Source organism: Arvicanthis niloticus, chromosome 21, assembly GCF_011762505.2.
Source record: "Arvicanthis niloticus isolate mArvNil1 chromosome 21, mArvNil1.pat.X, whole genome shotgun sequence".
In the NCBI taxonomy this organism is placed as follows: Eukaryota; Metazoa; Chordata; class Mammalia; order Rodentia; family Muridae; genus Arvicanthis; species Arvicanthis niloticus.
In genome coordinates, this window is record NC_047678.1 from 33,625,123 (window position 1) to 33,646,815 (window position 21,693).

A 21,693-nucleotide genomic window follows, 5' to 3' on the forward strand; every position below is an offset into this window, starting at 1 on the left:
ACAAACTTATTACCAGCTCACTTACTCCCTTATTTTAGAGGCTCTTGGATCCACTGATCCCTAGTGTGATGCACACGGTGTAAGCCCCTGTTTTCAGGCTGTCTGCTTCCAGCATCCTATTGTTGACTTAGCCTCCAGCTTTTTCAGGTCTGTCCAATCAGTTTCCCATCTGCCTCTCTCCGGCTTCCTGAATTTTACAGCTCTCATCTCCTCCCACACACTTGTCACACTCAACTGTTTTTAGTTTGCCGATTCCCTTTGCTATCATTTCTGTGAGGTTGCAGGAAAGTAGAGAAATAAATACCCAGGTTAATCCACTTCTGCCATCCTGCAAAAGAAGAAAGTAAGTTGCTGCTGCAGCTAACAGATTTAAAACTGCATTTTTAGATGTCATTCAAGGTCACTACATCTGTCCCCTTTCTCCATAGACAGATGGATAGCTGGAGAACAGAAGATGTCAGGAAGCACATGTATTCTTTCCTCTAAAGATATCAAATAATGAACCCCCCCCCACTCTGCTAAAAATAAATAAACAACAACAACAATAACAACAATTACATTGTTTCCTAACTGCATTACTGAAAAATATGACCTTATTTGGAAACGGTAATTAAACATATAATTAGTTGAAATGAGGTTATACTCAGGAGAGAAGCAAGCTGAGGTTTACCAGACCTCTGTCACTGTAAACATGGAGTAGGACATGGAACAGACTCACCCAACCTCAGGAAGGAAAGAGTCCAGCTGACATCTTAATTTCAGACTTTGAGTCTCCAGGAGTAGGAAACAATGCATGCCTGTTGTCTTGACTACTCAACTGCAGATCTTCATGTCAACCGCTCTGAGAAACTAACATACATTTTGGTGTGTGGTTGTGGCTGGTGCTATCATGTGGCAGGGCATGACTTGCATTTGGCAAGTTGTGTTGGAGATCGGAGATTGTGAGCAATGGATTGGTGTGTCTATTTGAAATGGTTTCCAAGAGATGAGTGTGCAAAGTGGCCAGGTACCGCCTTTCTGCTCACAGATCAGTGTGGGAAGAGAGGGATGCTAGATCCCTCTATGCTAGAGGAACTAGATGACATGGAAGGTCTGCAGCCTTGGTGAGTAGCAAGTTCTGGAAGCAAGGCTGAGGTGTAGCCTCACAATCCCCTCTAAAACACTGCAACGGGCTCAGACCACAACACCACTTACCCAGGGTAAAGGGTAGTAGCCGCAGAAGCTGGATTTCAGGAAGAAAGCATTCTAAGAATGCTGACAGAATTTGTCATCGCCAAGTTGCAAACTCTCTGACTCCTCCCCTCAAGGTAGAATGTATACCTCACAGCTGTCCTGTCTGAACCTGAAGCAAGTGTCTTGTTTTCTGTGTTTCTTACATTGACATGAGAGTAATTTTGCCCAAGAATGCCAAGTTTCCTGGGTTCACCTACATCTGAATTAATTACATTTTAAGCCAATATTTTTGCTTCTAGAGTTGATTATTACATTGATAGTATCTGGATAAGAGTTGGTGGCTGTTGAGACAATAGGGTGAAGGTGGGTTTTTTTTTTTTTTTTGTGTGTGTGTGTGTGTCAAGAAACCATGACATATTGTAAAATACAGGAAAGGCTACTATGGGTTGAAATGTTTCCATTCCCTAGACATGTTGAAACCCCAATTCCCATACCTGAAAGTCAGGCTGCTTCAGATATAATCAGTTGCTATGAGGTCATAGGGAAACAGAAAACAACTGTCAGCCATGTAAGAAAATAACCCTGTGAAGATAGAGAGAGATCCACAGAGTCTGTCATATGAAGAGAGGGATATATTGGGACAGGATAACCATGCTTTCAGACATCAGCAAGCAACGGGATGCTTCAGAGCAATCTAGCCCCTCAGATGCTTCAAACCCTGACTTCCACCCCCACAGAACTGTGAGACAATGTGTTTCTTGTGTTTGAGCAAGCCCAGACTGAACTTCTTTGCTACAGCAGCCTGTGTCAATTCACTCAGTATTGAACAACAAAAGAAAATCACAGGGCATTTTTTTAAAACTGTATTTAGAACTCATCCTTAGAAACAGTTGAAAGTCAGTGTGCCTGTACTTTCTTCTCCTGGTTATTTTTATAACTGGCAAAGAAAATATAATGATAAAATATACATTCTTTTCTTATCCCAAAACAGTACGCATAGAGGAGTGGTGCTTTTTTTCCTATTAGATTTCATAATGGAATTTTAACAGCTACAAACACTAACTGCAATGTCACAGAACCTACATATTTCTAATTCAGAAGAGAAAGGCCAGACGCAGAAATTATATCGCCAGTGAGAAATGTTAGCACAGCCCTCATTGTCTCGTAGATGGTTGGCCAAGAATGTTCATAAGTAGACAGGCTCATAGAAACATGTGTACAAGTACCACCCCTGGGTAAGAGAGAGCAGGGTCCTGAATAAGGGAACACATTTTAGGGGGCTCTTCTTTCCCTCTTCTCTCTCTGTGCCTGTTTCCGAAACTGACCAGTCCTCAAGGTTAAAGGAAGGTGCTCCTTCCTAAGCTTCAGGTTCCCAGGATCAAGAAATTCTAAGCCTAAATCACCTTCCTGAGGTTTGTCTGGCTTCTTCCTTAGGAAGTCACCACAGCAGTTTATATAACCTTAGGCTCAAAGTCTGCCTCTAGTGAGACTGCTGGCAAGGGGTGTAGGTGGAACTAGGATCTGTTGGTAGTGACATCTGTACGTACATGAGCCTGGCTCCAGTACTTCAGGACAGCCTGGAGTCTAGATGGAATAGGGGAGACCTGGGGATGTGTCTTAGTTATGGCTTTATTGCTGTGAAAATACACTGTGGCCCTAGCAACTCTTTTTTAAAAATCATTTTTAATTTATTTATTTACTCATTTTTACATCCAGACCCACAGTTTTCTGTCCCTCTTTGTTGGGCCTTGCAGAACCTCTCTGCCAGAGCACCCAGATGCCACATGGCAGAGCAAGGCCCCTCCCCCCACTGCTTCTAAGCCCACCATTACTGCTCCTTCTCCCCAACAGGAGGACCTGCAACAAACGTTCTTGTTTTTCAACCAAAAATTTTAAACATTTTTTTTTCTTCCTAACAGGAACACCTAGAGCAACAATGCTTGTGCTTTTCAACCAAAAAATTTGTTATTTTCTTTTTGTTTTAATGCTGCCTTTTCTCTCTAATACTTGTGATATATGTCCAACATTTTTTGTCAACCTTTATAATTTCTTCAAAATTTATAAAGATTATATAAATTCTTGAGTCTTAATTAACAACTAATTTCTTTTAGAGACAAACTTGCTGCCAATCCCAGATACATAATTAACATTGTTTTTCTCCCTCAGCTATCCAAGATTCCTTCTAAGACTAAACTTTCCTCAAACACCTTTGCTTTTCCAGGATCTTAACGACAAGCCATAAGGTGCTTGTTCCCAAGCAATTTAATGCTCAATATCCAGCCTTTACAGACATCTTCCTGCCGGAGATGCTGCTTCCCTGCTGTGATTATCCTACAGGTATACCCACAGATCCAACAGAGTCCACGCCATCCTCTGGAACCTGCCTGAGATGCCAAGCTGCTTTCTCCCAGCCACCTCATCTGACTGCAGACTCTAGAGACATGCTGAGATCCAGAGACAGCGCCACCTCCTGGAACCTGTCAAGCTGCCTTCTTCCAGCCATCTCATCTGACTGAAGACCCCAGAGCATCCTGAGATCCAGAGACCCACACCAGACTCCAGAGATGCAGCCAGAACCCAGAGATGCTCACTACAGAAGACAGATCCAGACCTTCCAGCTACAAATGAACTCTTTTGCCAAAGTCACATAGCTAAAGTTACATGTTAGTGAGGAAAACACAATGTCTATTTAGATTAATCAGATGTCATTACCCTCAAACTGTACAACCTGTATTTAATTGTTTCAATGATCCCCTGCCTCCCAAACCCTACCCTCAATTCCCATTACCCTTGACTTAGTTATGCTACACCCTCTGGCCTACATAGTGTTTTCTTTTGACCACCTCATCCAAAATTTTCACTAAAAAAGAGTGAGATGTTGGGCCGTGAAGAGATTTTTTGGACATAGCCTGGTTGAACGAGCTTTGAACCCCGGAGACCCTTTAGGGACGGTAGGATGTTCAGCTCTGTTCCTAGGCCCCCTTGATAGAGCGCTGGGTTTGAGGTAGCGGGGGCAATGGGGACCCAACAAGATATTGCCTGTCAGGGACAGCAATTATCTCCCCATGCTCCCAGATTCCAGACTACTCCACACAGTCCACATCTCTCATTAACCTACACCTTACAGACTACAGATGATGCAGAGTTGCCCCTCTTTTTATGAAAGAAAAGAGAGTAAGATGTTGGGCCTTGGACGAGGTAACTCCATTTAACCTGCAACCTTCAATCACGTAGCACAGGTAGAGGTCTCCACCTCCAGAGATTTAAATATTAATGAGTTATCTAAAGGCCAGGGGCGTAGCTAATTAAGTTATTCCCTCCCCTTTTTCCCTCCCTATAAAATTAGACTCCCCTGGCCTTTGGCGGGGAAGCGCATACCACCTACATCCATTTACCATGCCATGAACAATAAAAGCTTTGGAAAACTGGACTCCACGTGTTGCCTGATCTGCCACCACCAAGTTCCCAGTCTTTGGAAACTTGAGCCGCCCACCGCCAGCCCGCGGTGGCTGTACCAATGTGGGACCCTCCGCTGGTGGCGTGGGAAGCCCACCTGGGACCCTGATGCCAGACCGCCGTGGGACCTGGCCTCCAGACTCCCTCTTCCCCCGCCCTCGAGATTTCTTCCCCACACCTCTTCTCATCCTGGTCCAATCCCTCCTCCAATCCTCTTCAGAAAGGGGCATGCCTCCACAGATGTCAACCAGCCATGGCATTTCTAGTTGAGACTGGGCACCTCCTCTCCTATTACAGAGGGATGAAGGAGAAAGGGGTGCTAAAAGCAGGCAACAGATTCAGAGACCGCCCCTGCTTCCACTGTTAGAAGTCCCACCAGAAGATCAAGCTACACAACTGAAACATATTTGAAGAAGGTCCAAGTCAGTCCCATTCAGACTCCCTGGTTGACAGTTCAGTCTCTGCGAGCCTCTATGAGTCCAAGTTAGATCATTCTATAGGTTTTCTTGTGGCGTCTTTGACCCCTTTGTTTCCTATAATCCTTCCCCTTTCTTCTGCAGGATCCACTGAACTCTGCTTAGGGTTTGGATGTGGCTCTTTGCATCTGTTTCCATCAGTTGCTGGGGAAGTCTATCAGATAATGATTATACTGGCACCAATCTCTCTCTCACTCTGAAGGATGTACAGGAAATGAGCATGGTGACAGAAACCATCAGTGAGCACAGGATTCCACTTACATCCTCCACCCACCAAATATCCAATTCAAAGTGTGCATCTGAGCCAGGAACTCTTTGTTTCATATGTGAATGCACCATGACTGATATGACATACGCCCATGAAAATTTCATTATTGATCTGCCTATCACCCAAGTAGCATCCTACATGTGCCTACAGCAGTTATGATCATGACATAGCAGAAAACTGCAAACCAAGATGGAGAACATGATCACAGGTAATATTATATCCAAGATCATTTTACAAATCCTATTCCATGAAAAAAATATATCTGATAGGATAACACTTGTCCTTCCATCTTGGCCTGTCAGAGGGTTCTGAAGGTAGCAAATGACTTTCTGGAAGGAGCTGTCTCTAATGAGAAGAGGTAGCTTCATATTGAACAGTTTTGTCTCCACTCTGTGAATGGGATTTGGATGTAGTTGGAATGACCTCCCCTCTGCTGTCTCTCCATTCCATGGGAGGCCGTGGGAACCAACCTCCAGAGTGACACTCCACTCTCACACCTTTGATATTGGGAAGATGCAAATGAATCTGTACCCATAAGTTTATGGCTGATTGAGAACACAGGAGTAAAACCACCTGGGGCAAATAGGTGTGCCTGCCCCTCTCCCATATGCCACAGCCTACCTGTCTCCCAGGAGGCTTGTAGGTGAGATCCCCACCCTAATCTATGCCTCAGCTAGGATCCTCATGGAGACCAGCAGACACAGGACCTATCCCTTCTGCCAAAGCCCCATCTTCCTTCCAGTCTCCACCTTCCCCCAGGTCAGATGGGCATGCCTGCCCCTCTTCCACATCCCACAGCCTGCCTGTCTTCCAGGAGGTCTGCCTTAGCCAGGTACACAGGAGGACTGCTGTAACCAGGAATGCAGGAGGCCCCCTAACCAGAGAGAGAACTGCCAGCCTTCCAGGAGGCCTGCTGTAATTCAGGTCATAGGTGAGATCCCTGTCCTGCTCTAAGGAGGTGGGCTCCAGTCAGAGACACCCAGGCCAGGCAACACCAGGGATAACCAGATGGCAAGAGGCCAGCACAAGAACATAAGTAACAGAAGCCAGTGCAATTTGGCACCATCAGAACCCAGTTCTGCCACCACAGCAAGGCCTGGATACCCTAACAACTGAAAAGCAAAATTCTGACCTGAAATCCCATTTCATGAAGATGATAGAGGCCTTTAAGGAGGATATAAATAACCCCCTTGAAATACAGGAAACCACAGGCCTTAAGAATGACTTTAAAGACCTTCTTAAAAAGGAAACAAATAAATCTCTTAAAGAAATACAGGAAAACATAATCAAACAAGTGAAGGAATTGAACAAAATGGTCCAAGATCTAAAAATGGAAATAGAAACAACAAAGAAATCACAAATGGAGGCAACCCTGGAGATGGAAAACTTAGGAAACAGATCAGGAGCTACAGATGCAAGCATCACCAACAGAATACAAGGGATAGAAGAGAGAATCTTAGGCATAGAAGATACCATAAAAGATATTGACACAAAAGTCAAAGAAAATACAAAGTGTAAAAAGCTCTGAACCCAAAACAGCCAGGAAATTCAGGACACAATGAGAAGACCAAACCTAAGAATAATAGGAATAGAAGAGAGTAAAGATTCCCAGTTCAAAGGGTCAGAAAATATCTCCAACAGAATCTTGCAACTTGTATAAAGGAAAACATTTAATTGGGGCTGGCTTACAGTTTCAGAGGTTTAGTCCATTGTCATCATAGCGGGAAGCATGGCAGCGTGCAGGCAGATATGCCACTAGGAGAACAAGGGGCTCTACATCTTCATTCACAGGCGGTAAGGAGAGACTTTGAGCCACACTGAGCATTGCTTGAGCATAGAAGACCTCAAAGCCTGTCCCCCTGGTGACACACTTCCTCCAACAAGGCCACACCTACTCCAAAAGGCCACACCTCCTAATAGTACCACTCTCTATGGGCCAAGTATTCAAACTTATAAGTCTAGGTCCTCTGGCATGTTTTTGAAATATTTGTCAATATAAAATCAACTGGACTGTATTGGCTAATTTGCTTGCTTTAGTTCCTATGGCAACTCATCTCTCCCTATCATACACACATGCACACATTAGGGATCAGGTGTTTCAAGGACTTCACTCCAGCATGTATGTATGCTGTATGTATGTATGTATGTATGTATGTATGTATGTATGTATGTAGGCAACCCCTCACAACAGAAAGTGGAGCTATGTCTCTTCTTCTTGACCCTGGGCTCATCAATGATAACCAGTGTACAATAGTGTATGGTAGTTGAAGTAACATGAGGACTTTATAAGCTCGAGTTGTGAATGAATGATTCTTCTTTGTATCCCCTGTACAACAGAGCCTGTACAACAGCATTGCTGAAGAGAATTACCATGTATATCATGGCTTCTAAAATGTTTTCTATTAGGAACTCTTTTTGATCTGAGAAATGTTTATGACTCTAGATATACTCATTTACAAAATAGGTACAGAAATCAAAATTTGCTGATAATAAATCACAAAAATATGTTTTAAAGCAATTCTTAGGTGTGTGTGTGTGTGTGTGTGTGTGTGTGTGTGTGTGTGTTACCAACTTTTTTACCAGGCTTTACCAAACATAAAAGTTTATTAGCTTTTAAATTTGCCATCTGCATATTAATAGGATGGATATGCTTGTTTTATATGATCCAGTCTCAAAGTATACTAATGTAATATTTACTAGTCTGATATTTATGATATTCAAGAATGAATGATGCTACAAAAGTGTTAAAAAGTCTGTTTTCCATAATTAAGCCCATTGCATTTCAGAATCTTATCGTTGCCAGGCTTTTCCAGCACCCAGGGTCAGTTCTGCAATCCCATGTGAGCTTCTGACACACGGTTTAAGAAGCTCTGATGGAGAGACATGTGGAAAAGGTCACTTTGAGTGGTTTTGCTACAGCAAGTACATGGGAAATGCCAAATATGACCAGATAAGAGACCATCTCGATCCGAGCACAAGCAAATTACCAGATCTTAAAGGACAATTCCAACTAATAGTTGTCTTAAACTTGAGTGTGAACCGGCCAGTGACATATCATTGAGTAATGAAACCAACTTGTGAGCTCTATTTTAAGATTTCGAGCATTTATTTACTTGACTTGCAACATGACATTTATGCTCTTGCCACAGGGGCTGTAAATAATAGAAATGATCCTCATATAATGGCATGAAAAATACAGCATTTTCATTTTTAACATCACAGTTATAAGAATTTATACACATTAGACAAGACTATTTTTTTTTTACTACCCAACAAAGAAACAGTAATAGTTTAGATTACTTTATCAGACCAAGTATCAACTATGCATTTCTGAACCAGTGGGACTAGTAAAGGCACTTTCCAGACAAGCCTGATGGCCTGAGTTTGTTCCCAGAACCCATGTAAAGGCCAAAGGAGAAGAGCAACTCAACAAAGAAGAACCCTAACATTAAGGCTAGCCAACGGTGGCAATTCATTACAATGCTTCGAATGTAGCTAAGGGTCACTTACCCAAGATAGCTCATTAACTGTTTCTGCTCATGAACTGTGCCAACTCATGTGTTTTCTTGCAGGTAGTCAATGCTGAAGACATAACTGTGGTAACCTTGCTGGTCAAGCTCCCTTGATCTTGCTCCTTCTCCTCCTCTCAAAAGAAAACTATTAAGCACATGTAGTCATTGACTGGGGAAAATCTGTACACCCTCTTAAAGCCTGAACTTGGAATAGACACACTGGACTTTAGCCTCAGTATGTCGAAGCAAGTCATAGTACTAACCCCACAGGAAGCAATAGAGAAGTGAGGGGTCCAGCTTTAGTGAAGGTATGATGAAGTCACATGGCAAAAGGGATGGCTGTAAATCCAGAGGAGAATGTGGGTCACTTGTAGTTTATCATGCATCTCCAGGTATTAACCATGGAGGCAGGCAGACCTAGATATCTGATGCATTTGATCCACATGTCTACCTGCTAACAGATTCAGTGTATCAGTTTATGTATTTACTTGTGTATTCTCATGAAGTAAAAAAAAAAAGGGGGGGGAGTTATTTGTCTGAATTCAGTTAGCAGCTGTAAAGATAGGAGACAATTGCCAGGCAAGCAATAGATGTTGAACATGGGCCACAAAAATCACATACAAAAGCCTAGCATAGTGGCATACTTTTATAAAAGCCAACTGATCCTAGTTGGTAAGTTCCAGGCCAAGTGACATATCTAGTCTCTCTGAAGTAATAAGATGGTAGGACTTGAGGATAGGACTTGAGGAATAACACCTGAAGTTGACTGTCGTCTCCACACACATTTGTACACGGCATATATATCTCCTCAAAGCCATGATCTCACACACATACCTGTTAAAGTGTACTACACAAAGCATAAAGCAATGCTTTTAATGAAGTATGAAGAGACAGAGACATTCAGACCCTGTTAAATCTGAGGCATATTTTGAATTCCAAGCCTGTAAGATACACCTTGGGATCACCTGGTTAGCATATGCTACACGCCTATATTTCCAAAGTTATCCTAAGAAGATGCTTTTGAATGTACAATTGCCTTACTCTCATACATAAATGGAGAACAGTATCCCATCAAGATTTCTTTTTTTGTTATTGTTGTTGAGTGTGTTTTCAGTTCTGCACTATTTCCTCTGACTTAAATTGATAGGCAGAGAGCACTTAGGAGGGGTTTAGGTGTTGGGAATTTGATGAGGATGCCAGGAAGGAAGATTTTCATAATGTGTTCTCAGAATGCTGTGCTGGTAAATATAAAAATAATTTTCATTTGTTATGATACTGCCCTGTATAACTCTCTCTTTTTGTTCTCTCTCCTGCTGTCTTTATTTTAGCACTTAGGGATAATTTTCACAAGGTTATCCCTTCTAAGTGTTCCAGTAGATGTAATTATATTTATTTCAGAACACACAGTTAAATTTACGGAAGCAAAGATGACACTATTTTTAATTTATAACCATGGTAAATTTTAATAGTGAGTTTACACTAGCAGTGCATAATATGATAGCTGAGGTATTTAACGTGATTATGATTGAATGCCAGCCCTGGGGAATTGCTCAGCAAACCTTTTTTTTTTCCCCTCCGGTCTACAGATTAGTGAAAGAGCATAGAGCTAGACGTCAGAAGAGAGGGGCAGAAGCTCAACCAAGAAGCAATGCTGCTTGGGCACCCATCTCTCCGACACTTTCTTTCTTTTTGACAGTTCCCATATTTCTGCATCCACAGCACCCCCTGCTAGAGTTCCACAGCCTACGGGTAGCTCTTTAAGTGGAGAAGCCTTTGCTTGGTTATGTCCAAAACACAATGCCCAGCATTGTGCTCAGCCACTCTGCTTAGAAAGGAAAGTGTGAACAGTATATGTTCACACATAAATTTTGTTTTGTATACTAAACAAAATTAAAATTACTTCAATTCTTCCTCCTCCTCCTCGTCCTCTTCTTCTTCTTCTTCTTCTTCTTCTTCTTCTTCTTCTTCTTCTTCTTCTTCTTCTTCTCTCTCTCTCTCTCTCTCTCTCTCTCTCTCTCTCTCTCTCTCTCTCTCTCTCTCTCTCTCTCTCACACACACACACACACACACAAGCTGTAAGATTGCCCAGATTGGGCAAGTTTTAGTGCTATTCTAACTTACATCTAAACCATATGTCCCTTGTTTTTTGCTCCTCCTCCTGGCCATTTGCTTACAGACTATCTCTTCTCATAGCTGCCTTCTCCTCTCTTTACCTCTCCTTTCTCCCCTCTCCTGGTTTCTCCTGGGATTCTTCACTCTATATTTATGTCCCTCCTTTCTCTCTCTCCTGCCCAATCACAGGCTTTAGCATTTTATTGACCAGTTAACTTAGGGTGCAAGGTTTGTATAATATTACTTAGTATATGTGAAGATCTCCTCCTCTGGGAGCAACCAGATCTTTGGGGCCAGTAATTAGCATTGGAATTCATAGCTGCACCAGACCATCTCTAACATTTCTTGCTTTTTGTCTAAATAAAAAGGTTTTTCCCTTAAAATAAAAGCAATATAGATTAGGAACATATATGAAACAATTATGAAAAATGGTTTCAAATCCAGTCCATCTATATTTGGTGAGTTCAGAGTTTTGTATTTGAAGAATTTTCTCACTACCATCTTAAGCATTTAAATCCTCTGTCATAACTTGCAATTACCAACCCTAAACACTCATTTACAATTTAAACTTTCATGTCCTCCAACTTTTGTAACTTGCTTTTACCAGCCTTAAAACAGCTCTTAAGACCCTAAAACATTCTCTTAGATCCTTTATAACTTAAGTTTAATTGTGAGGCTATGACTATCTAGTCTTCAACTCCATCTGAGACTTGAGAAGGAATAATAGTAATTTGCATGCAAAGTAGGTTTGCTGTGATTTAATTGTGACATTTACACACACACACACACACACACACACACACACTTTTGAGTTGGTCCATATCACTAGTGTTTACTACCCAGGTCCACCTTGCTTGTTCCTCTTCTTCCACCAAAATACTCCATCCTGTTTTCCTGCCATATCCATCATTACCTTCTCTTAAGAGTTCTCATTCTCCCTTCCTTTGACAACTCTGTCTTCTCTCAGTCCATATTTTTACTTTTATGTCCTACATTAATATGTCAATTTATATCTATATTCTCCTTGCCAGGGACACATTTGTTTTATTTCCCCAAACATAATGACTTCCACTTCCAACTATTTCCTTAAAGATGACCTGATTTTCATTTTTCCATGCAGCTAAATAAAATTCTATTTGCATATGTACATTTTCTATATCCATTTCTCTATTGATGGACTTTTAGGCTGGTGTGATGGCTTGGCTATCACAATTACAGGAATGGACATAGCCATGCAAGCATCCAAGCGTATGTGCGCGTAGAATCATAGTTCTACTGTCTCTGAGGCCATGGGTAAGAGTGATTGCTCCATTAGTCTGGCTTGGACCACTCACTACAGCAATCTGCTATTTATCTCGGTCACTTTCCTGACACAGAGGAAGCACACATGGTTCTCACATATTTATCTTGGTCTCCCCAGCACTTAGAAAAGTATTTATCTCTATAAAATAATAACACAGAGAATGAAAGGCCAGAAGTAATAGATGGTCTTGGCTAGCCATGTACACATTTTACCTGGCACCTGAACCCATTCCCTACCTGTTGTCAAAGTCGGCTTCTATCTGCTCACAGGTGGCTTTCCAGCCTGTTTACCTTAACGCTCACAAACTACCTTGTGAAATAGACTTACACTGTTCAATGACCTGCATTATAAAATAACTGACCTGTGTCAAGATGGGTCAAATCAATGGTGCCATCATGCTGCAGAACCACACTCCAGTGAGGGCAAAGGTCAACTTTTCTACCCTTCTCCAGCTACCTGTCATTGAAAGTCAAGTCCGAGTGAGTCTAACATTGAGAACAATAATGAGAGCCTAACTATAGAATAATGTTCTGGAGTCAGTGAACCACCATCAAGAGTTCTGAGACACCAGGTGCCTTTCTCTCTTTATGGGCTAGAGAGTCCACTCTGAGAGATGCAATCTAACAGGGGACTGATGAGTCCTTCCTCTGCTGAGCATTCAGCTTATAAGTTGAAGTTGTCAATGAGAGAAAAATGTGCCATTTTATTTGCCTTCAGTATCAAGGCTTACTTGAGTGATATGTCCTGAGAGGAGCTGACCATAGAACAGAGTTCCAAGTCTCATCCAAAGGATTTGACTTCATTTGCATGAAAGTACAGCCAAGGACAAGCCCCAGCTTGCCCTCAACCATGATGACAGGCAACTGATAAGAGACATTTAGTCATGGAAACACAAGCTAAACGGTAGGCCAGCAAGTTGGTACGTGGGATTTGTCTAAGACACTGTCCTGCATTAGGGTGAGAATTCTGTTTTCCACATGGCATCCACTGACTCTTGGAGCCTTTGGTCTCTTTATCCCAGGGTGATGGTGAAAGTCCTCACTCTTCCATAGATCTGCTGGGATATTCCTCCAGAGTAGAAGGTGGGAGCCTCTCAATACAGGTGAGTGAGTATGGAGTCCAGGTTCCTGGTGTAGGCTATGTTCATTGCCAATGGATGCGCATGGCGGTCCTTGATACTTATTCCATTTACAGACACTAATTGTTATCTTTACAGCCCAGCTGTGCTAGTGGACTGAAGCAAGCTGTTGAGAATCCAGCATAAACATCTGGACATGGAATTTGAGACACTAGGAAGCTAACAAGGTAATTGGCTTGTGGTAGCTAGATTAACAAGGAGGACTACTGGGAATACAACAGACACATGCTGCTTGGAAGGTCCAATGGCAACCAACAGAACAAAGAGCGGTTTCTTCTTATTTTCATTGGGATTTTTTTCCGTGACACTCTAAAACCATCTGAAGTCTGAAAATGAAAGAACTGAACAAGAGAATTTAGAATCTAACTATCCAAGTCAACAGTCTGTGGTGGTTTGACTAGAAATGGCCCCACATGCTCATATAGAGAGACATTATAGGAGGTGTGGCCTTGATGGATTAGGTCTAGTCTTTTTGGAGGAGATGTATTACTCAGGGTGGACTTTGAGGTTTCAGAAGCTCAAGCTCAGACCCAGGGACTCATACTCTGTCCTGCTACCTGTAGATCAAGATGTAGAACTAACTCTCAGCTCCTCCTGCATCATGCCTGCCTGGATGCTGTCATGCTTTTCACCATGATGATAACGAACTAAACCTCTGAACTAAAAGCCAGCCACAATTAAATACTTTCTTTTATAAGAGTTGCTGTGGTCATGGTGTCTCTTTATAGTACTAAAACCCAAGGAGCAAGAGAACATTTAGCCTCTGCATAATCATCTGTGGTACTTGCCTGTTTGGGGATACTGATTTAAACAGTGTACAGCAAACACGTTGGGAACCATTTTATATAATCTTCTACTTGATTCCTTGCTTTGATGGAATTCAGTCAATGCATTGGCTTCAAAATGTGCACATCTGCCTTGTATGCTTTTCTCCATCATGTTCTTTTATTAAGATGATCTTGCAAGGCTAATGAAATGTTTATAGTTAAATCATTATGTCTGTCAACCAAGCACAGCATCTGTCAATCATGTATCCGGATTAAAATGGAAGAGTGAGAAAAGTTAAATTGACTTGACTGATATATCATGTGGAGAATCTATTTGTGGAGCACACTATAACGTATGTGTTTTATGAAGGTTTAGAACAGAACATTTGTCCTCTTGTAAGAGCTGTTGGGTGCCTAACTCATTTCTGTTCTCTTTAGGGTTCTATAGGTACATGACACCTTCACTCTCATGTTTATAACATTTTGATTAAAAATATTATTGTATCTTTATTACAAAAGAATTGTATTATTATATTCAATATTATTGAAAGCTTTACTGTGAGTGATATTTTCACTTTATCAAATCACACCTGTTCTTAGATTGTCAGTTTTGTTATCTTCAAGATGAAGCATGGATTCTCTATCCCCAAACTCCTCATTGTAGCAGCCATCCTTTACATGACCACGTGTGACTTTTATCAAGTCAAATCACCTAGATGACTCACACTTCTTCAGAAACTCCACACCATCAATAGCTTGTGGTTCAGATCCCAACTCTGACCTGAGAATAACTTGTTTCCTAGAACTTGTCCATTCTGATGCTTCATCTCCTCTGCACAGACAAGCACTACACCAGTTCTGTTGTGGAGGTCAGCATTTACTAACATGAACATTGTCTTGTTCTGTGTCAGTGGTTCTTCAATACAGTTCCTCATGTTTTGGTGACCCCCAACCATAAAGTTATTTTCATTGCTACTTCATAAGTGTAATTTTGCTACCATTAGGAATCATAATGTAAATATCTGATGTTTCTGATAGTCTTAGGTGGTCCCTGAGAAAGTGTCATTCCACCCCAAAGGGGTTGCAACTCGCAGGTCAAGAACCACTGCTCTATGTGAATATTTGCAAATAACCCACATTTACTTTCAATATCCCACTTCAAAATCTGTTTCTCATAGACCTATATGAACCTACATACTCTCTGTTTACTTGCTTTCTTAAACTTACATGTATGTCTTTCTATTTTGACACATTCCATTGCATATAGACTATGTTCCTACTTTTCAATTAAAGGCTAAGTCCTTTCCAGAGCATAAACAGCATTTCACCATCTGGATTTCAAATGATGTGGGCAATAGTAGCTTATTTGTTAGGTTACATGAAACAACTATGGTTAAATTAAAAAAAAAAAAAATTCCAAGCACTGAGCTGAGCATGAGAGAATATATTTTACTGGACCTAAAAAGCCAATAGAAGAGACAGAGGGAGTGTTTAAAGATATATTCAATTGACCCAAATAAATATAGAAGTATAATGACAAAAGGAATAATACAACACAAAGACTATAATAACAGAATTAACTCCATAGTCAAGAGCAGAAAGCAGTGAATTTGTGAACACACTCCATTGTTCAGTTCACTGTACCTACCACTCTCATACAGTTTAGAATCCCCTACCTAGGGAATGGTGCCACCCAGGGTGGGTGGGTCTTCATTTCTCAATTAATATATCAAGATAATGTTCCACAAATGTGTCCACAGGTCAACTCCCTTCTCAGATGATTCTAAGTTTATACTATGTTCTGCAGAAAGTATTTTATCAAACTAATGACATTTCAAAGAGAAAATTATAACAGTAGTCTACAGGGCATCGGAATCTTCTTCTGAATCAGTGGGTAGGGAATATGGGGGTTATGTACATTAGGGTATGTGTATAGGGGTATGTGTTTAGGGAGATGGCATGTGTATGAGGTGTGCTATGTGCGTGTGGACTTCTTTGCAGGTATCTTGCCTGTAAATAAATATGTGGAGGCAATAGATCAGCCTCAAATATCTTCCATATTGCTCTTCATATGTTTAGATTTGTTTAGTTATGTATTCATTTATTTATATGTATGCATGTGTCTATAGATCTTGACTGTGGGTGAATTATGACTAATTGTATCAGGTTCCTGCTGCCTTAATCTTCCCCACAATATTGGTGTGTATCTTGGAATTGTGAGCTAAATAAACTTTCTCCCCTTTAAATTGATTTGTAAGAGAATTTTTCCAGCTCAATAGGAAAGAACTTAGAAGCAGGGCAAGTAACTAAGAGATGGGAGGTTAGACGAGTCCTTTTGTGTGGAGTCTCACTGAGTCTTCAGTGACAGAACAGACTTCAACATGAATTAATCGAAGCTCAGAATAAGAATGTACTGCAGCACCTGCAGGTAATGCACTGTTCCAAGGGTATCTTAGTTAGGGTTTCATTGGTGTGAAGAGACATGATGACCATGACAACTCTTGTAAAGGCAAACATTTAATTGGGGCTGGCTTACAGCTTAGGAGTTTCAGTTCATTATCATGGTGGGAAGCATGACAGTGTCTAGGCAGACATCATACTAAAAAAGGAGCTGAGAGTTCTACATCTTGATTTGAAGGCAGCCAGAAGGAGACTCTCTTCCACACTGGGTGAAACTTGAGCAGCACTAGGAGCCCTCAAAGCTCGTCTACACAGTGACACAGTTCCTCCAACAAGGCCACACCTACTGATAGTGTTACTTCCCGTGGGCAAAGCATAGTCAAACTACCACACAGAGAATCCCACTCTTCCTGATGGAAACAGTGTATTTTGTCTCTAATTTCTCTTAAGATTATGTCACCAAAGTGCCTGTCATATCTGAGTGTTCTTTGAGAATTCTAAAGTCTTTTCATAATTATCATATTGGTGATGCTCAGTTTGAGCATGAAATTTGTCACTTTGAGGGCTGGACAGACAGCTTAGGGGTTAAGCTTCTCTTTTACTGGACCCCAACTCAGTCCCTAGCTGAGTCCTACATTGGGTGTCCCACAACTACTGGTCACTCCAGTTCCAGGGTATCCTTCATGTTCTTCTGTTACTCACAGACACCTGTTCACATATGGGAGACACACACAAACACATGCACACACAATAAACACACACAAACACATGCACACACAATAAATACACACACATACACACAAATAAATAATTTAAAATAAAGCTTTCATTTTTTTCTCTTTACTGTGAGGCAGGTATGGTGTACATACTTATATTTCCAACATTTGGGACTCGGAAGCAGGAAGATAAACCATGATTTCAGGGTCCTTCTGTTCTAAAGAGCAAGACTGTCTCAAAAAGCCAAAAGTAGCTGGGCACAGTGGTACATAGTTTTAATAACAGTACTTGGGAAGCAAAGGTAGGCTAGTCTTTTTGAGTTCGAGGCCAGCCTAGTCTACGCAAGTGAATTCCAGACCAGCCAGAGTTACATAGTGAGACCCTGTCTCTAAACAAAAGAAGCCAAAAATTTTTTAAAGTAACCAGTTTAATACTTAAAGTTCCAAGATCTATGGCATCAGTTTCCCTAACTAGAGAATCCCGACTCACCATTTGACATCCACACACACAGACAACAGGACCTTGTGATCATATAGCTACACTTTAGAACAATAGAGAAATGGTTGATTCCTAATTTTGTAGCTATCAATGAGCCCTTCTGCTCATTAACCCCCTGGACATCAGTTTTATATGTAACATGGTGGATAAATGGGACAGTGCTCTGGATGGTGGCAGAGTTCATAGGGAACACGGGTGTGAGGTTTGTTGTTATCAGGGAAGGTGCAGAGCAGTGGAAACCTAACCACTCTCAGTCACAGACAGACGTGGAATGGGAAAACTTGAACATTTTCAAAATGAAAAACAAGCAGAATTCATTCTAATGCCCTTCGCCCTAGCTGCCATCCACTGCTTCCACATCACTGGAGTCGGGCAGGCATATTCATCTCTCTAGAAAAGAGACTGGGAAACAGAAAGCTCCTCTATGCTCATGTTCCTTCTACTACTCACACTGCTTTAAACATCCCTGTGCCTGGATGCATGTAGTGTGTGTGTGTGTGTGCACGCGTGCATGTGTGTGGTATGTATATGGTGTGTGTGTGTGTGTGCATATGTGTGTGTTTGTGTGTAGTTTGCCTCTGTGTGTGTGTGTGTGTGTGTGTATGTGTGATATAGCATATATGTCTGTGGTCTCTCTCTGTATGGTGTAGTATATATGTCTATGTGTGGTGTGTGGATATATCTATGGTGTATGTGTATGTGGTATATGTATGCATGTGTGTGTATGTGTTTTGTATGCGATATAGTATATAGTACATGTATTTGGGTGGGTATATTATTGTGTGTGTGGTATAGTGTATGTTAGTGTGTGGGTGTGGTGTGTGGGTGTGGTGTGTGGGTGTGGGGGTGATAAAGTATGTGTATATGTGCCTGTGGGTGTTTGGGGGGTAGGTGTGCGCCTGCATATGTGTGTGTGTGTGTGTGTGTTGAAACAGGGTCTCTCACATGTCTAGCGGTTGTCAGGCAGGCTTTGTTGGCTAGTCATTGTGGGTCAGTCAGTTTCTTCCCGTTCTGGGAGTATAGGCACACACCAGTATTCCTGGCTTTGCGGATCAAATGCATGTCCTCATCCTCATGCTTGTATGGGGCTTTGGAGATGGCTCAGTGGGTAAATGTGTCTGCTGCACAAACATGGAGAACTGAATCTGAATCCACAGCACACATGAAAAAACTGGGCATGCGTGCCTGCATGTCTCTAACCCCAGTGCTGTGGGGAACAGAGGCAGGGGGATTACCAGGCTTGCTTGCTACTAGTCAAGTTCCAGGTTCAGTGAGATGCTGTCTCAAGGAAATAAAACCGAGTATGATAGAGTAAAGCACTTGACATTCTCATGTGGTCTTTGCACTTGTGCACACAAATGTGCACACTCACACATACAATAATATACCACACATGCATATACATACATCAGTAACAATAATAGGCTACAGTTTAAAATGTGCAAATAATTTGAAAAAAAACATCGCAAAGAAACTAGAATGCTCAAAACAGCTCTGAAAATGAATAGTAAAATTACTTAGAGCAAGAAGGCTGGGAAGGCCAGGCAGCTTCAAGACTCTGCAGCTGCAATAATTAAACTTTAGTAAACTACTGGGTGTGTGGTGGTGTCTTCTCCTTCATATATTGCCTCACACAGAGGTGAGGCTGGCTCTCTGTGTCCCCAGTCATATGAACACACCCCTCTGAACTAATGTCAACAATGACAGTGCAATGACTTGTGTGTCCAGAAAGCTGTGATGTCTTTTGCTGTCTGAAGAAGTTCTGGGATCTGATACAGAGAAGAGCCTCAGGTCCTGGCATTATTGCATGTGAGGCCATGATATTCTGGCTTTCATGCCACGGGCACCAGCCTGACGTTTCCTTTAAATGTAATTGTAACAAGAATCACATTGTCTTAATGAATGCACCACAGAAACTGAGAAAGACAACGCTATTCTGTCCCTTCTCATTTTTAACTAAGTCCCCTGGTATCTGTGTCCTTATCCACTCAGGTATTCAGTTAGGAAACAGGATCTCATGTAGCCCAGGCTAGTCTCAAGCTCATCATGTATCAAAGGCTGGCTTTGAACTCCTCATTCTTCTGCCCTTACTTTCCAATAGCTGGAATTGCAGGCATGTGCCATGCACAGCCACCCCTGGTAACTTGTCTCTGAATCTCTCTACTAAGCAAAAATCAGAACAAAAATGAGTGCTCACTCAGGCACATTTCTTCTTTTTACCTTTCTGCCCTCTTGTGATTTTAATTGTTCTTCTGAACAAGCACTCAAAGCATCAGGTTTCATTATAACTATTTTCAAACACTTGTATCATCATTGGGCTTTGCTTGTCTCATAGCTTCACCATTTAGCAAGATGACATTGTCACAAAACATAGCTTTGAAATCAGAGAACTCACCATTAAATTAGTTTGTTCCCTTTGAGCAAGTGATATACTTTCTCTAGAACTTCTTGTTGTTGTTGTTGTTGGTGGTGGTGGTGGTGGTAGTGGTAGTGGTGATGGTTTTGTGTTGATGGTGATGTTGCTGGTGGTGGTGATGGTGATGGTGGTGATGATGGTGATGATGGTGGTGTTCATGGTTAGTAGTGGCAGTTCCCTCTTCCAAAGTGTACTCCCCCAATCTGCATTCTAAATCCAGAAGTGCAACTACCACCTCTCAGATGATGCAAGGTAATCCTTGTCTTGGGGTCATGCTATCCTCACTTACTCTATGAGGACTTAGCTCTCACTGACATGTTTGATGGTGTCAGAGACCACCTATGAATAATAAGATTTCCCAATGTAGACTCTTCATCCGTAGAAGGGATGCAGACAATGCAAAACATAAGCCCATAGTAGCTGATGCCAAGGAAGGGGCTGCAAGACACAGATGTTCTGTGATTTGCACAGAAGCTGGAGAGAGTTACTTGCTGGTTGTGGCCTTCTGTCTTCTGAACAAAGAGAAAGGTGAGATTGCATTTTACCCCTTGCTAACAATAGTTGTGCCCCCATTGGGCTCAGTGACCCGAGCCCTTGTCACTGAAATGAGATGACAAAGGAGCAGAAACTGGTGGCTTTTCCTGGAGGTGTGCAGAAAGGCAAGACCCACATTCATCTCTGCATGACAGGACATGCAAATTAAAAATTAGAGCTGGCTTGTTCTCCACAATACCCAGGTCGGCTCTGCACTCATCAGCAAAAACAGCTTCTATTTATATAAAAGGGCACAGTGGGGGCTCATCGCCATTATATCTACTGTCTTACTTCAAGCTCCTTTGGAAACAAAGGGCTGGGGCCACATTGTTCAGAAAGTTTACTGAGGAAATAAAAGCCCCACGGGGCCACCATCACAAACTACTACAACCTAGGCAGTTTAAACAACAGAAACTCAATGTCACACAGTTCTGGAGACTGGAAGTTCAAGTTCAGAGCATCAGATGGTTTGATTTTTTTTCTTTCCCAGCTTATAGATGACCATCTCTGCACTAAGCCATCACCTGGTCTTTGTGTCAGGCTACCAAGTACATGATAAACCTTTGGGTCCAAAAAACAGTAACTTTCTTGTGTAGCTCACATTCTGAAGTATAAGCGACTATGGTTTGAGCATAAGAAGTTCAAGCAAATGGTCCCAAGAAACAAGCTGGAGTAGCCATTCTAAAATTTCCAGCCTGAGAACACAAAGAGAGAGACTCATGGCTCCACCTGTATAGGTAGTTGAGGGTGGCCTTGCCAGGCATCAATGGAAGTGGATGGCCTTGGTGCCTGAAAGTTTGGATTCCCTAGTGTTGGGGAATTCGAGAGCAGGGAGGTGGGAATGGGAGGATGGTGGGAGCACACCCTCATAGAAACTCCCAGAATTATATGGATTAGACATGACAGAAGCAAGCCACCAGAAG

General features: G+C 41.8%; 1 pseudogene; it reads right to left on the reverse strand.

Moving 5' to 3' along the window:
* Positions 1-5,242: 5,242 nt before the first annotated feature.
* Positions 5,243-15,140, reverse strand: LOC117693242 (selection and upkeep of intraepithelial T-cells protein 1 pseudogene; annotated as a pseudogene).
* Between the last annotated feature and the right edge of the window lie 6,553 nt (positions 15,141-21,693).